Below are 6,434 nucleotides of genomic sequence, written 5' to 3' on the forward strand. Positions count from 1 at the left end.
CAGGAATCCAGGAAGGAGATCTTGTATAGGACTCTCCTTGAAAGACGTTTGTCCGGTGGCTTCTTGGTATATGCTCATCTATAATTTGGAAACGGTGCCCATTTGATTTATTCGTGTGTTCTTTCTTTCCACATGGATGGAGCTGGTGCCAGAAATGATCTCCGCCTACACCTGAAACACGTATACTCAGAAGGCCAAAACCCCTACTCGTTTCTCTACTTTTCTTAAATGCTGAAGCAGGGTGGCCCTATTCTTAGCCAGTATCTCATATAGCCAATCTTGGACATACTTTGAGAATCTTAGCAAGTGGATCGTGGTCTGGAAATGCCCAGGGTACTTGTTTTGCTGGGTCACCACTAAAGATATGAGTTGATGGAGTAGAACCAAGGCTTATGAGACAAGGCCCTAGGGAGCTGTGTCCTGAGGGTCTCTGTTGACTTGGTAACCAGGGTACTGCATCCCAGCTCTCACCTAGCACATTTAATCTTTCCTCTCTTGACATGTCAACTCCTAGAACTCCAGACCTATCACTAACAAAAGGTGTGAACTGGGTTAGAGAAAGGTTCTGGCCCCAGCAAGCATTGTGATTCTATTTTTTTTCCCTTTCCTTGTGCTTGCTAAAGCTTTCAAGGATGTCCAGGACATGATCTGTGTTACATCGTCAGAGACCTTTTCTATTTATGCTTAATGGTACTTCAGACTATGTCCCGACCACAATTCCAGGAAAAAAAATAATAAAAACTTGTTATGAGAGGGGAAAATAAAACAAATTTTAAAAATCATCCTCACTAAATTCAAATGTGCTCCTGTAAAATATGGAATGGATATTGTCAAGTATAGGAAAAACACTAGTTTCCCCCTTCACCAGTTCCCAGAGATGACCACTGCACATAATTCATGCTCATGTTGTATTTGTGTTTTTATTCTATCAATGCATACTTTCCGACATCCTGCTGTGTACCAGAACACTCTGCCAAAATACCAGGGTTCAGGAATAACTGGAAGGTCACTGTCAGAGCCTGTGTCCTCCAGTGATGAAGATACATGAGAAGCCAACAGGAAAGTGACCAGCATCGCATCATTCCACTGAGAAGGGGCCTGGGGCTGGTCCTTCAGAAAATGCTTATTTTAGAGACTGGACGTCCAAAAGTACAAAAGAGCAAGGCACTGTTTTTTTATTTGCTTATTTATGATTTGTATTTGTTTACTGAGATAGAGTATTGCTAGATTGCCAAAACTGGCCTGAAACCCACCATCTCCCTGTTTTCGCCTCCAGTATGCTGGGTTTATAAACATGTACCACTGCACTGCTCTCAAGGACTTTAAAACATAAAGTGAGAGTAACCAAGTGAGAAGATACAAAAAGTCGCTGAAGAAGAGCAAGAGAAGTCTACTCAGGCCCCAGCAAGCATGGCCAACAGGCACAGAAGGAGAGAGTGGCGTGAGATTCGTACGGGAGAGCCATATAGCTCTGAATCCCTCAGCCTCATCTCATTGACACAGATGTCTTCTGAGAACACTAGAGACACTGGAAGGCTTTAAGCCAGCACTTTAGTCTACTCATAATTTAAAATGTAGCTAAATGTAGATGCTTGTGTGATGCTTATCTATACTAGATGATTTTATATGCTCATTCAATATATGTTTCAATGGAAAATAGAATCCAGCGATAATGTAGAACTTACCTAATATGATCTCTTGACGTACCTTTTACTAAGTGCCCAGTGTTGTCGCTTATGGCTTTATGCAGACCACACATGATTCTTTTTAACTGCACCTCATGCTTCCTGACCATCTTCTACCATAAGTTTGTAAGTTTGACTTGTTCACTCGGGTTCCTGCTCATTCCCTTCCTCCTTCAATGGCCAAAAATCATGATGTGGGCTTCACATCTTGCCCACTAAGCATCCATAGTTGTGTAGGTTAAGGGCCTTGGCCTTAAAAAGTAGCCTTGGAAAGTCAGAACGAGGCATGGCTGAACTCTTTTAAGGTCCATGAGAATGTGAGAAAGTCTGCACGGACTGGAAGAGGTGCCTGATAGAGGACGCAACCAACTCTCAAGATGTCAGGGACCCAGGAAGGATTCAGTGTCTAGCCAGGGGAAGAAATTCAGAAGATAAACATGGTATGTAGAGCACAGGACCTGCGAGGGGGGGGGTGTTATCAGTGGAGTGTGCAGGGCAGGATGCAGCTGAGTTGAGACAGTCCTTATGCTGAGCCCCCAAAAGTAAGGATAAGAAGAATCATCATCCTGGCACACAGGACATGTGTCATTTCCTTCGGCTAATGACTTCCTGCATCTTTCCAGATGAACTTCTGTCTGTACTTCTGTCTCCATGTCTCAAAGAAGTCCTTTGACTCTCATATTGTTTGACTGGGACAACAAAAAGCTGACATATTGTAGAAGAACTATTTGCTTTGACCGCGTCTGAACTCTGAAATTGCTGCCAAGTCTTTTCCCAGCAGACAATAATGAAGCAATGTCATGCGGCGTGCTGAGCTCAGAAAGGCCACCCTCAATAGAATAAGAAGAGTAATTGAATAACGCTGGAGTTACAGATCCAAAATAACAAGGAGGTAATTTGTTCCATTTGATAATTTGATAATCCTCAACAGCATTGCCTAGAGGTCACTCAGGTTTGGCTATACTGTCCCCAAGGAAGGTAAAGAACCTTCTCTGCTGAGATGGACAAGATCAACCCCAAGAACTCTACAGAAAATCTGTTTGTTTTGGAAGATTTGGGTTGGTTTGAAATCCTGCCCCAACAGTGTATGTGGTCTTGATGGGTGAATTCTCTCTTTCCCAACATGTCAGCTTACCTAAGCCGGAAGGGACATGTACCCCAGACATCTGTGGTTCATGGACCAAGGACTTTGTGTGGAGTTCGAGCCACAGGGCCTTATCCTGTCTACTTGTCGTCAGCAAACTCAAAGCTTGGGACCAGGACTGCCATGTTGGTTTCTTCACTGTGAGAAGGCACATATGGGAAGGAAGCAAAACCTATCTTAGTTTTGATATGGTATGTCTAATAGAAAAAACAAACAACCGTAGAAGTTCCCAAAGGAAGGGAGGTAAGATTACATGGCCCCTCCCATACCCAGAGGTCCCGATGTCTGTTGCTCCATACCTAGTGTTCTAGATGTGACACTTGATCTAGCTAAATCCTGGGCATTCTGTATTTGTCACATCTGCTTATCTTCCACTCTCTGAGATGGATTTGTTGCAGGATGTCATCTCCTGAACATTCCACCATAGCCCTGCCCACATCTGCAATGAGGCCTGTCTGATCGGTTAGACATGGGATTTATTCTCTTGACCTATGTTGCCTCCTTCTAGATCCTTCTGACCACCTTCTTCATGTGTACCTATAACCAGCTCCTAGTATGCCATAACATTCTGCTACAGTGCAGTGAACCCTGTCCATTCATGTACTCTGAAACTCTGAAGTCAGACTCAGGGCTTTGTCCCCGTGTGGCATTGGCATGCTTTTAGAGACCATAGACAGCCACACCTCTACAGCAGACAAGAGTTATATGTCCTGCTCAAGGATGTATTGAGAGCTGGCAACTCATGGAACAACTATTTCATCTTCTGATAAATTCATAGAAAGACCGTGGCCCTGTGCTGCCCTGCAGTTAAGAAGAATGTCTAATTGAGTCCTGACACAGGGAAGGGCTCTCATGAAGTTTATGGTCAAGTCTTTAACATAGACAGCTTGCACCTCTCTGCCTGCTAGTGTGATGAAATTGTCTGTGTGACTCAGGAAAGCTCTCTTGATGGAACTAAGGGAATGACAGTTATCCTGAAGTGAGCTTGGAATAAACACACGTCTCTTAGGGTTTTTACCTTGGCCCCAACACTTGGGAGCATGGGTTCCCTAAGTGTGCCTTAGAAATTAACTGTGTTTCTTGCTTATTTGGATAAAGATGAAAGAACTTAAATGACTGGTGAGTTCATATGGTTTTTAGCAACATCCTTCCTGGGTCACAGAAGGGGGTATCACTCATGGTGATGTCCTAAAGTCTAGTCTTTGGAGTCAACTCATTTGAAACCATGATAATTATGAGTATATTGTCTAAGATATTACAATGCAGCTTCAGAATGAGTGTCTAGTGTTGAAAGGGTGAGCGGAGTTGCTGGGTGCTTACAAATGTTTAGCAATCAGTACAGCATGTCTCTTTGTGGAGAACATGTTTCAAAATACATTAATGATTTCTTCAACCAAAAAACTAGCTTAATGTCGCATCCCCTTAACCTCTGTGTGGTAGAGAGGCAAAGGCACCCGAGGTGTGCAGGAATTACAGAATGAGTGGAGGAAGAGGGTACTTTGGTGTCATTTTTTTTTTTTTGGTCATAGGCTAAAGTTATACCTTTAATTGCTCAAATTAGCATTTTAATTACTGGGTTTGAGCATTTTTAATAAACGTGTTAGAAATTTAGACTTCCCCATCTGCCGGGAATCTATTTATGGCTTCTGCTCTGGTTGCTCCTCCATTCAGTGTCTTTTGTTTCTATTTTAGGGAGTTTTCATTCTGATTACTGATATAAATCATGTGGCTGTTTCAGAAACTGAAAGAATCTTTTCCTCGCTTGTTATTAATTTGATCTCTATGATTTTGAAAGATAGGACTCATTATTTTCCATGTAATGAAAGCCACCTCTGCTTCCCCCGAGGTTGGGGCTCTCTATTTGGTCACATCTGTCATCCTGCATCCTCACTGACCATCCCAGTGTGCCCCAACTCATCGGAGTCAAAACCCACTCATCCTCCGTGAGTTTTCCGCCCCCTCCTACTGACGACCTGTCACTGACCTGACACACGTGTGTCTGTTTGGGGTTGACTCCCTCTCCTTCCCTCCTCACTTCCTGCCTTCCTCGTCCCTCACCCACACTGTCCATGACAGCAATCTGCTGATGAGTCTCCCTGTCTCCAACCCCTGCCACATACACAACACACTCCAAAACCACTGGGCAAATCTTCGTTTCAGCACCTACAGCCTCTAGATCTTACCTTCTCCTGCCAAGAATCCATTAAGCAGCTAATATAGACCTTCTCACCCCTACCCTGTCTCCATAATGGGTTCTTATCAGCATCCCCGGAAGAGGCTACCTTTCTCGTTCTAAGCATAACTCCCAGTTACTAAACAACATTGCAGAATGAAAACATTGGGGAGCTGTGTTTAAGTGGCCAGGTCACATGCAGAAGAAAATGCGTCCATATTGCCCTCTGTCTCTTTTACTTTCCAAATTCTAGAGATGGCATCCCCGGCCCACGAGATCTTGTGGTCAAAGCTGCCTTGATCATATCTTCTACCACCCTGGGATAAGCCATTGGTCCAGTGCTGGAATATTTGTGATTCCAAGCATTAAACTGTTTCTTATGGAGCAAACTTTGTACCACTCTCTTGTGATAGATGTCTGGAATAATAAGGATTAGTTTATATGGATTTGATTTCATAGCTTCAAAGGCATAAGGAAAAATTAAAGAACTAAAAGGAAAGACAGACAAATCTGCCACCGTAGCTGCCCAATCCCAACAGAATAAATACATCAGTAGATTCAGAGATGATTTTAATAATGCAATTAACCTAACAGTCCTGCAGGATATTTGCCAAACATGACATCCAGCAGCTGCATTCTCTCCAAATTTTTATGACATAATTTCCAAAACAAAATTGCGAGCATAAAACATATTTGCACAAGTTTCTAGGGGTTGTAAAATGCGGTGTTTGTCCTAAGAGGAAAGTTTGCAGCTGTCGGCGCTCACATTAGAAAAGAAGAGCAATTGTGAATAAATACACCAAAGATGGAGAAGCCAAACCCAAGGGCATCGGGTGGCAGCAAATAACCAAGACTAGGGCAGAAAACAATGAAACAGAAACTAAACGAACAAGACACAAACCGGAGTTGGCTCTGCAAAGGTGAATGAAATTGACAAACCCTAGCCAGACCAACATAAAGAGAAAAATAAGACTCAAACTAGCAAAATTCAAGATGAAAAGGGAGCTATGACAGCAGGTGACAATGGGAGCCAAATCACTAGTGAAAACCTGGAAAACTTTTATTCCAAAAAGCTGGAAAAATGGAAGAAATGGAAACATTTGTAAATGCATAGAAGTGCTGAAATTAAATTTGGAAAATATAAATGATTTAAATAAACATATAATGATTCTGCAGTAATGTTTAAAAGTCTCACCCACAACAAAAGCCTGGGATCTGATGGCCTCACTGGTGAATTCTGCCAAACTTTTGAGGATGATAGAATCCGACACTCCTCTAACTGTGCCACAGCATAGAAAGGGGAGGGACACTACCAGACTCATCTACGAAGCCGGTATTACAAGGCTACAGATACAGCAAGGAGGAAGGATGGAGGGGTGGAGGGAGAGAGAGAGAGAGAGAGAGAGAGAGAGAGAGAGAGAGAGAGAGAGAG

Source organism: Microtus ochrogaster, chromosome 15 (genome assembly GCF_000317375.1).
Source record: "Microtus ochrogaster isolate Prairie Vole_2 chromosome 15, MicOch1.0, whole genome shotgun sequence".
NCBI lineage: Eukaryota > Metazoa > Chordata > Mammalia > Rodentia > Cricetidae > Microtus > Microtus ochrogaster.